This window comes from Panthera tigris, chromosome A3 (assembly GCF_018350195.1).
Source record: "Panthera tigris isolate Pti1 chromosome A3, P.tigris_Pti1_mat1.1, whole genome shotgun sequence".
In the NCBI taxonomy this organism is placed as follows: domain Eukaryota; kingdom Metazoa; phylum Chordata; class Mammalia; order Carnivora; family Felidae; genus Panthera; species Panthera tigris.
In genome coordinates, this window is record NC_056662.1 from 90,470,706 (window position 1) to 90,481,772 (window position 11,067).

An 11,067-nucleotide genomic window follows, 5' to 3' on the forward strand; every position below is an offset into this window, starting at 1 on the left:
GATATAATGTACATACTGTACCATTCACCCATTTAAAGTGTACATTTTAGTAGTTTTTAGTACATTCACAGATATGTGCAGCTATCACCACACTCAATTTTAAAATATCTTCATACTGATGGAATCATATGATTTATGGTATTTTGTGTCTGGCATCTTTCACTTAGATAATGTTTTCAGGGTTTGTTTATATTGTAGAATGTATCAGTACCCATTCCTTTTTTTATTTTTTAAATTGTGGCAAAATACACATCATGTGACATTTATTGTTTTAACTATTTTTAAGTGTACAGTTTTGTGGCATTAAGTATATTCACACTGCAGTGCAACTGTCACCACCATCCATTTTCAAAACATTTTTCATACTCTGAAACTGCAACTGTAGCCATTAAATAATAACTGCTCATTCTCCCCTCCTTTAGGTCCTGTTAAATTTTGGTTTTTAAGGGAAGGCTTGGGTGATCTAGCAGGAAGGAGGCAAAGTACTTGGAGAGTAGTGGTTAAAGAGAGCAGCAGGAAGCTGATTTAAACACTTGATCGTTTTTCAGATTCATCTGTGGCATTTGTTTAAAATGCCCATTTCTACGACCCCTAGGCCTAATAAATTAGAATCTCAGGGGGTGGAGCTCCAAGAATCTCTCTTATTATTTTTTTTCAAACAAATTCCCCAAGAAATTTTCTTCCCACCACTGGTTCACAGACTAGTCTACAGGAAAATGTAAATCTCCCTCCTAAGGGCAGGGGGAGATGAAGTATGTAGAATGTCTAGAATAGAGAGGAAGTGAAGGAAAACAACCACCACTCTTTAAGAAGTAAGGGGTAGGGGGGACCTGGATGGCTTAGTCTCTTATGCCTCTAACTTGGTTTCGGCTCAGGTCGTGATCTCAAGGTTGTGAGATCAAGGCCTGCGGTGTTGGACTCCTTGCTGGATGTGGACCCTGCTTGAGATTCTCTCCCTTTTCCGTCCCTCCCCAGCTCGTGCTACCTCTCTCTCCACCCCCCCCCCAAAAAAAAAAACAAAACAAAAAAAGTGAGAGGGGAACACCAGATATTGTAGGTCACCTGGTGAAGGTCCTGTATCACGGAAAGGACTGGGCACACAAAGGTGCAGAGAAAGATTCAAACCAAAGGAGGGCCCCAGTGAGACAGTCTGCAAAGCTGTTTGTTGAATCTATTTAATGTATTGGTGATCTCTAGTACATCAACACTTCTTGTCTATACAGTACTCCCGATGCGCAATACCTGGCCCATGAGTCCTGCATGCATATCTTTTGAACTGATTCATCATTTATAAAATAGCCAGTGTCATGGTAAGAAGTGGTCTTGGAATGCTGCCATAAAGCCTGCAGGTGACCTAGGAATTCAGAGGCTCCTACATTCCTGGGCCATAACCAGTAGGAGGAGGCTGACTCCCTGAGCCCTTGGTAAAGGCAGCCACCATTAGACCACCATTTGGTAGATGTGTTCTCTTCTGCCAGATGAGGTTAAGGTTGTGACAGTTTTAGGAATTTTCCTTGGAGTTTCCTGAGAAATGACAGTTACACTTTTCCTCTGGATTCTGGCCCAGAAGCCTCCAGACGCTAAATAGTGTATCAATTGTAATATAGAATTCTTTCTGCTCTTTCATTGCAAGCTACCTGAACCTCAGGCATGTGTTGTCCCTGTATGCAAGATCTGGTGAAATGCAAAGGAAACAAGTATGAGGCTCTGCTCAGAAGTGCGTGATCAAAGCCGTTTGCTCATAATAATATGCTCCAGTATGTGAGTGATGGTAGATCTCCCCAGGAATTTGGAAATAAGCTAGGAGGATTACCTTTTGAAAGTGGAACCTCTAAGGCTTTTCAGAGGCTAAATGGCTCCCAGACTCAGACCTGATCAAATACATCAAGAAGAATCTGCCAGTCAGTAGAGGGCACTGGTTAGTTATGAACAATAGGAAGGAGTCCCAGAGACAAATTGATAGGGCTCATTCTCCACTAGGTAGGGTAGCTTGAACCTTAGTGCTCCGAGGTGTTGACCAACTGTGTCATCCTGTCCCATTCAGGTGCCTTCAAACACTGTAGTCATATCCAATGTCCATGGGGTCATTGTGGGATCTAGGCTCCTTCCATCCAATTGCTTTGTCAGTCCCTTCTATGTTGTACTGTCCAAGAGAACTTTCTGTGATGATGGAAATGTTCTGTATCCATGCTGTAGCCACCTACCAGCAACATGTGGCTACCACACATGTGGTTAGCGTAACTGAGGAACTAAATTTTTTAATTAATTTTTAATTTATTTAAGTTTTTATTTTGTTATGTATGTATGTATTGTCAAGTTAGCTAACATACAGTGTAGTCTGGGCTTCAGGAATAGATTTCCGTGATTCATCACTTTCATACCATAGCCAGTGCTCATCCCAACAAGTGCCCTCCTCAATGCTTATCACCCATTTTCACCATCCCCACAACCCCCCACCCCCATAACCTTCAGTTTGTTCTCTGTATTTAAGATACTCTTATGGTTTGCCTCCCTTTCTGTATCTTATTTTTCCTTCCCGTCCCCATGATTATCTAAAATTCCACATATGAGTGAAATCATATATCTGTCTTTTTCTGACTTATTTCGCTTAGCATAAAATACCCTCCAGTTCCATCCATCTTGTTTCAGATGGCAGGATTTCATTCTTTTTCATTGCTGAGTAGTATTCCATTATATATATATACCACATCTTCTTTATCCATTCATTAGTTGATGGACGTTTGGGCTCTTTCCATACTTTGACTATTGTGGATAGTGCTGCTATAAACATTGGGGTGCATGTGCCCCTTCGAATCAGCACTCCTGTATCCTTTGGATAAATACCTAGTAGTGCAATTGCTGGGTTGTAGGGTAGTTATTTTTAATTTTTTGTAGAACCTCCACATTGTTTTCTAGAGTGGCTGTACCAGTTTGCATTCCCACCAACAGTGCAAGAGGATTCCCCTTTCTCCACATCTTCACCAACATCTGTTGTTTCCTGAGTTGTTCGTTTTAGCCACTCTGACCAGTGTGAGGTTGTCTCATTGTGGTTTTGATTTGTATTTCCCTGATGATGAATGATGTTGAGCATCTTTTCGTGTGTCTGTTTGCCATCTGAATGTCTTCTTTGGAAAAGTGTTTGTTCATGTCTTCTGCCCATTTTTTCACTGAATTATTTGTTTTTTGGGTGTTGAGTTTGGTTAAGTTCTTTATAGATTTTTGATACTAACCCTTTATCTGATATGTCATTTGCAAATATCTTCTCCCATTCTCTTGCAGCTTTTTAGTTTTGTTGATTGTTCCCTTTGCTGTGCAGAAGCTTTTTATCTTGATGAGGTCCCAATAGTTCATGTTTGCTTTTGTTTCCCTTGCCTCTGGAGACATGTCAAGTACGAAGTTGCTGTGGCTGAAATCAAAGAGGTTACTGCCTGTTCTCTCCTGTAGGATTTTGATGGTTTCCTGTCTCACATTTAGGTCTTTCATCCATTTTGAATTTATTTTTGTGTATGGTATAAGAAAGTGGTCCAGTTTCATTCTTCTGCATGTTGCTGTCCAGTTCTTCCAGTACCATTTGCTAAAGAGACTGTCTTTTTTCCAATGGATGTTCTTTCCTGCTTTGTCAAAGATTAGTTGGCCATCCATTCTTGATCCATTTCTGAGTTCTCTATTCTATTCCATTGGTCTATGTGTCTGTTTTTGTGCCAATACCATGCTGTCTTCATGATTACAGCTTTATAATACAGGCTAAAGTCCAGGATTGTGATGCCTCCAGCGTCGTTTTTGTTTTTGTTTTTTTTTCAACATTGACTGTTTGGGGTCTTTTGTGGTCCCATACAAATTTTATTTTATTAAAAAAAAATTTTTTTAAAACATTTATTTATTTTTGAGACAGAGAGAGAGCATGAACAGGGGAGGGGCAGAGAGAGAGGGAGACACATAATCTGAAACAGGCTCCAGGCTCTGAGCAGTCAGCACAGAGCCCGATGCAGGGCTCGAGCTCACAGACTGTGAGATCATGACGTGAGCCGAAGTCGGACGCTTAACCGACTGAGCCACCCAGGTGCCCCCCCACCCCCCCATACAAATTTTAGGATTGATTGTTCTAGCTCTGTGAAGAATGCTGGTACTATTTTGATTGGGATTGCATTGAGTGTGTAGATTGCTTTGGGTAGTATTGACATTTTGAAAATATTTGTTCTTCCAGTCCATGGGCATGGAATGTTTTTCCATTTCTTTGTGTCTTCTTTTCTTCAATTTCTTTCATAAGCTTTCTGTAGTTTTCAGTGCACAGATCTTTTACCTCTTTGGTTAAGTTTATTCCTAGGTATTTTATGGTTACTGGTGCAATTGTAAATGGGATAGATTCCCTGATATCTCTTTCTGTTGCCTCATTATTGGTGTGTAGAAATGCAACCGATTTCTGTACATTGATTTTATATCCTGCGATTTTGCTGAATTCATGTATCAGGTCTAGCAGTTTTGGGCTGAGTCTTTTGGGTTTTCTATGTAGAGTATCATGTCATCTGCAAAGAGTGAAAGTTTGACTTCTTTGCCAGTTTGGATATCTTTTATTTCATTTTGTTGTCTGATTGCTGAGGCTAGGACTTCCAACACTATGTTGAACAACAACACTATGTTGAACAGTGATGAGAGTGGACATCCCTGTCGTGTTCCTTATCTCAGGGGGAAAGCTCTCAGTTTTTCCCCATTGGAGATGATATTATCTGTGGGCCTTGAATATATGGCTTTTATGATGTATATTCCTTCTATACCGACTTTCTTGAGGGTTTTTATTGAAAAGTGATGCTGTATTTTGTCAAATGCTTTTTCTGCATCTTTGACAGGATCATACGGTTCTTTTCCTTCCTTCTATTACTGTGAGATATCACGTTGATTGATGTGCAAATATTGAACCAGCCCTATAGCTAAGGAATGAATACCACTTGATTGTGGTGAATAATTCTTTTAATATACTGTTGAATTCAATTTGCTAGTATCTTGTTGAGAATTTTTGTATCCCTATTCATTAGGGATATTGGCGTGTAATTCTTTTTAGTGGGGTCTTTGGTTTGGGGAATCAAGGTAATCCTGGCTTCATAGAATGAGTTTGAAAGCTTTCCTTCCATTTCTATTTTTTGGAACAGTTTGTGCAGAATAGGTATTTACTCTGCTTTAAATGTCTGGTAGAGTTCCCCTGGGAAGCCATCTGGCCCAGGACTCTTATTTGTTGGGAAATTTTGATAACCAATTCAATTTCTTCACTGGTTATGAGTCGGTTCAAATTTTCTATTTCTTCCCTTTGGAGTTTTGGTAGTGTGTGGGTGTCTAGGAATTTTTCCACTTCTTCCAGGTTGTCCAGTTTGTTGGCATATAATTTTTCATAATATTCTATAATAATTGTATTTATGTGGTGTTGGTTGTAATTTCTCTTCTTTCATTCATGATTTTATCTATTTGGGTTCTCTGTCTTTTCTTTATGAGAAATCTGCCTAGGGGTTTATCAATTTCTTTTGTTGTTCTAAAAACCCAGCTCTTAGATTCATTGATCTGTTCTACAGTTTTGTTTTGTTTTATTTGGATTCTGTATTGTTTATTTCTGGCTCTAATCTTTATTATTTCCCCCTCTTCTGCTAGCTTTGGGCTTTCTTTGCTGCTGTCTTTCTAGTTTCTTTAGATATGAGGTTATATTATGTATTTGGGGCCTTTCTTGCTTCTTGAGATAGGCCTGAATTTCAATGTATTTTTCTCTCAGGGCTGCCTTTGCTGCATCCCAAAGGATTTGGACTGTCATGTTTTCATTTTCATTTGCTTCCATATATTTTTTAATTTCCTGATTGACCCATTCATTCTTTAGTAGGATGTTCTTTAATCTCCACGTATTTGGGGGCTCTCCAAATATTTTCTTATGGTTGATTGCAAGTTTCGTAGCATTGTGATCTGATAATATGCATGGTATGATCTCAATTATTTTATATTTGTTGAGGGCTGTTTTGTGACCCAGTACGTGATCTATTTTGGAGAATGTTCCATGTGCACTCGAGAAGAATGTGTATTCTGCTGCTTTTGGATGAAAAGTTCTGAATCTGTTAAGTCCATTTGGTCCAATGTGTCATCCAGAGCCATTTTTTTCCGTATTGATTTTCCACCTAGATGATCTGTCCATTGTTGTAAGTGGAGTATTAAAGTCCCCTACAATCATGGTATTATTATCTTTACATTTCTTTATGTTTGTGATTAATTGATTTATATATTTGGGTGCTACATGTTGGGGGCATAAACATTTACAATCATTAGCTCTTCTTGATGGACAGACCCCTTAATTATGACATAATGCCCTTCTTCATCTCTTGTTACAGTCTTTGGTCCATAATCTAGTTTGTCTGATATAAGTATGGCTACTCCAGCTTTCTTTTGCCATCCAGTAGCATGATAGATGGTTCTCCATCCCCCTACTTTCGTTCTGCAGGTGTCCTTAGGTGAAATGAATTTCTTGTAGGCAGCATAAAGATGGGTCTTGTTTTTTCTTTATCCATTCTGATAAAGAATGTCCCTGTGTCTTTTGATTGGGTCATTTAGTCCATTTACATTCTGAGTGATTATTGAAAGATATGAATTTAATGTCATTGTGTTATCTGTAGGTTTCATGCTTGTGCTGATGTCTCTGGTCCTTTGTAGTCTTTGCTGCTTTTCACTCACAGAGCCCCCTTTAGGATCTTTTGCAGGGCTGGTTTAGTGGTCATGAACTCCTTTAGTTTTTGTTTGTCTGGGAAAGCCTTTATCTCTCCTTCTATTCTGAATGAGAGCATTGCTGGATAAAGGATTCTTGGCTGCATATTTTTCCTGTTCAGCACATTGAATATTTTCTGCCACTCCCTTCTAGCCTGTCAAATTTCAATGGATAGGTCTGCTACTACCCTTATGTGTCTACCCTTGTAGGTTAAGGCCTGTTTGTCCCTAGCTGCTTTTCTCCTTATCTTTGTATTTTGCCAATTTCACTATGATATGTCCTGGTATTGGCCTGTTTTTGTTGATATTGAAGGGAATTCTTTGTGCCTCTTGGACTTGGATGCCTCTGTTTCCTTCTCCAGATTAGGGAAGTTCTCAGCTATAATTTGTTCAAATAAACCTTCTGCCTCTTTCTCTTTCTTCTTCTTCTTTTGCAACGCCTTTGATATGGATATTATTTTGGTTCATTGAATCACTTAGGTGATTAGGTGATTAGGTGATTAGGTGATTAGATCTCTAATTCTCCCCTCATGGTCTGTTAATTTCCTTTCCCTCTTTTTTTCAGCTTCATCATTTTCCATAATTTTATCTTCTATTTCACCTATTCTCTCCTCTGCTTCTTCCATCCTTGTTGTCACTGCATCTAGTTTATTTTGCACCTCATTTACAACATTTTTTAATTCATCACAACTAGTTCTTAGGTCTTTGATCTCTGCAGCAACAGGTTCTTTGCTGTCTTCTATTCTTTTTTTTTCAAGTCCAGCTATTAGTCTTTTGACTTTTATTCTGTATTCTTGTTCAGATATATTGTTTATATCTGTTTTGAGCAGTTCTCTGGCTGTCATTTCTTCCTGGAATTTCTTTTGAAGAGAACTGTTCCATTTTGTCATTTTGGCTAGGTTTCTGTATTTTATGTGTTTTAATAGCTTGTTATGTGTCCTGCACCTGTGAGTACTACTATATTAAAAAGGTGTCATACGTTGTCCAGGGCCTGGCACTTCAGGAAGTGTTTTTTGGAACATTTTGTGTACTGTGTTGTTGTGTCTTTGGCTCTTCTATCCCGCTGCTCATGGTGGTGGATTGATTGGACCTTCCACCAGGTGTCTTGATTTGTTCATTGAAGTAACCCTGGAAAAAAGGAAAAGGGGGGAGGAACCCCCCATACAAAGAGAAAAATGAAAGGGGTGAAATAAAAAAGACCAGGCAGAGAATCAAAGAGATCGTAAGACTTATTCCAGAGAGAGAGAGAGAGAGAGAGAGAGAGAATAAAGGAGATACAGAAAAAGGTATAAAAAGAATAAAAATGCCTGATTAAACAAATAAACAACCAGAACAGAGAAAGAAAAAAAAAGGATGTGTGTGTGTGTGTGTGTATATATATATATACATATATATACACTCATATATATGTATATATATATATATGGTTATATATATACGTATATATATATGATTATATATACGTATATATATGATTATATATGTATACGTATATATATATGATTATATATATACGTATATATATATATGATTATGGTCATATATATGTGTATATATAATCATATATATATATAGGATTATATATATATATACACATATCCTTTTTTCTTTGTATTATATACATATAATACATATATATAATATATATGTATTATATATATATTATATATATATAAAATAAGAATTTACCAAAAATCAAATCAATCTATGAGCCTGATTCCAAAGCGGGGAGGGGGAAGAGGAGGGTAGAAAGAAAAAGAAGGGAAAAGAGAAGGAAATAAAAGAGATAAAAAAAAACCCACCAGACTACTTTACAAAACTGCAGGACAGTTGTCTGTTGGTGCCTGGGACCAGTGGCTGTGCTGGTCTGGAGGACAGGCAGTCTGGTTCGGTCAGTGTCAGTCTCACTCTGGTAGATAACCAGTTGCCAGACATGGAGAGGCGGGATTTGGTATAAGCAAGTCCCACCTCCACTTCTGGCCACTGTTCTGTTAACTGAAGCATCCCCACCTCGTGTTGGTGTTGGGGAGAAAAATGGGCACACCCCAGTCTCTCCTCCCTCGACCAGGGAGACAGCCCTCACAGGGTAGCCTGGGTGGGTGGCTTGTCCTGCTTCAGCCTCCCTGCCTCCTACGCGCTTGGCTGAGATTCAAACCCTGATGTCTTAAAACATCCCGCACCAGGAGTACCTGGTTCTGGGGTAGTTCCACTCCGCCCTGCTGATAAAAGGTCTCTGGCTGATGCCTACAGGGTCTTTTTTCTTTGGGGGTGCAATAAACCCTCTTCCTACAGTACCAGAGGAGGGGGATTATTGTCTTTCAGTGCACCCCCAAGATTGCTACCGAGCCCTGGAGCTGGCTTCCCTTCCCCCCGAAGGTGCATACACATACAGTGGCAGCTCCAGTCTGGAGAACGTCCTGCACTCCTGAAAATTATATTTGGCACCTAAGGTTGTTTGCAAAGTAGAAACTGGCACTCTTTGTATTTCTTGTTCCCCAGTCTGTGGTCTGGAAGTTTTTGTCTTGTCCAGATGCAATACCACACTTCCACAGCCTTTCTTTCTCTCCCTTTTGTCTCTCCACAGAAGGGGTCCCCTCCCCCATGCCTACACCGCCTGTTTTATCTCCCCCAATTCACATACATACACCTCTGTCCCTCCAAGCTGTCTCCATCCACCTGTGGAGAGTTTTCTGTTACTCCACAGACTAATTTTGTGGGTGTTCCAAGTGTTCTGACCTCAATACTGTTGTTTTTGAGGGATGAAGGAAATCCCAGTCTCCCTACTTCTCTGTCATTTTAACTCTTCCTTCTCAAGTTTTTATTTAAATTCTAATTAGTTAACATATAGTGTGATGTTGGTTTCGGGAGTATAAATTTTTAATTTTACTTAATTTAAATTTAAATAACCAGAAGTCTTAGCCATAGCATCTCTTCTTTGAAACTCTTAACTGCAAAACTGTAGGCACAATAATATTTCTAAGCCTCTGTGACAGTAACGGTCACTACACCATATGGAGGGTCATAGAATAGTGCTAATAAAGCCCTCAGCACTGTGTGGGGCACATAGTACCAAGCCTACGTTAGACATTGTTACTACAACTTTTGCCAACTGCAGCATAAGTCTTCAGCAATGCTTACTGAGCAATGAAGCCCTTTTTTATTCTGAACATCGCTCACCTGTGGTAACAAAAGCTCTAAATAAGAAATGAGGGCTCTTCCAAAGACACATGAAGGTAACGCCATAAATGGAATGTGTCTGCACATCAGACATTGAGCTTCATTAATGAGAGTCTGCTTCTGCGAAAAAGGTTCATCTTGATGTGCTGACAATCCCAGGTTTCTTAGCCTGAGACATACTCACTGAGCTTATTAATGTCAATGTGAAGCACCTCTTGGAGATGCTAGAGAGCTTTTACCCAAGACCGACAACAAGCCCCTTTTGCTTTCCACTCCCTAATCGAGTCCAGTCCAGCGAGTGGGGAAAGACATGCTTTTAAAAAGTTATCTATGTCCATCATTTCGTGGTGTTTTCTTGAGGAGCTGCTAATTAGCACATCTCTACCTTGTTAGAGATAATAAGTAGAGACTGATCAGGGCTCCGCAGGGCAGGGAGAGTTGTAGAAATCATCTGTCCTTACCTCAGGGATGTCACACCAGAGTGTCACAAAGCAGAGATGGAAGTTTGGCTGTTTAAATTACAATGCAGATAATGAATTTACCAAAGACTCTCAGTGCATTTTAAAGAAATGCATCATTTTAGAATAAACAACTGTGAAACTATTTCAAAACAATGGGCAATTGTATTGCTTATTTGCCTTGCTGGAAAAAAAATCTTTGTGCCTTTGGTGCTTTGAAATAGTAAAATACTCATCTGGTGAATGTTGGCTGAAAATCTTAGGGATAATTTCAGGTTTCCTCCTCATGCCACTGTTGCTATATGGTGCAACTAAAAGCAAGAAGCCAAATTGTTTTTTCTTCTAATTGTCATTCTTAATTGTGAGTGACATGAATCACAGTGATTTCATGAAGCACTTCATAAAATGTGAAAAGGTCTTTAAGTCAGAATGTGTGTCCTAATAGGGAAAAATGTCAGACATAACCGAAATGGAGAGAGAAAATTCCCAAGAGCTCAATGTCATGGGAAACCCTCAAGCTCAGAGCATGACACATAAACTGTGGCCTAATAGCAGACACTTGGAAATAAGACAAGAGGAAATCCTAAGCTGGGGTGGCACTGGGAGAAGGGAGAGGAGAGCAAATATGCCAGCAGGTGCCAGCAAATCAGTATGTGTGCTAACAAGGATGAGTGAGGAATTGAAAGTGGTATGCCTTCAGGGTCAC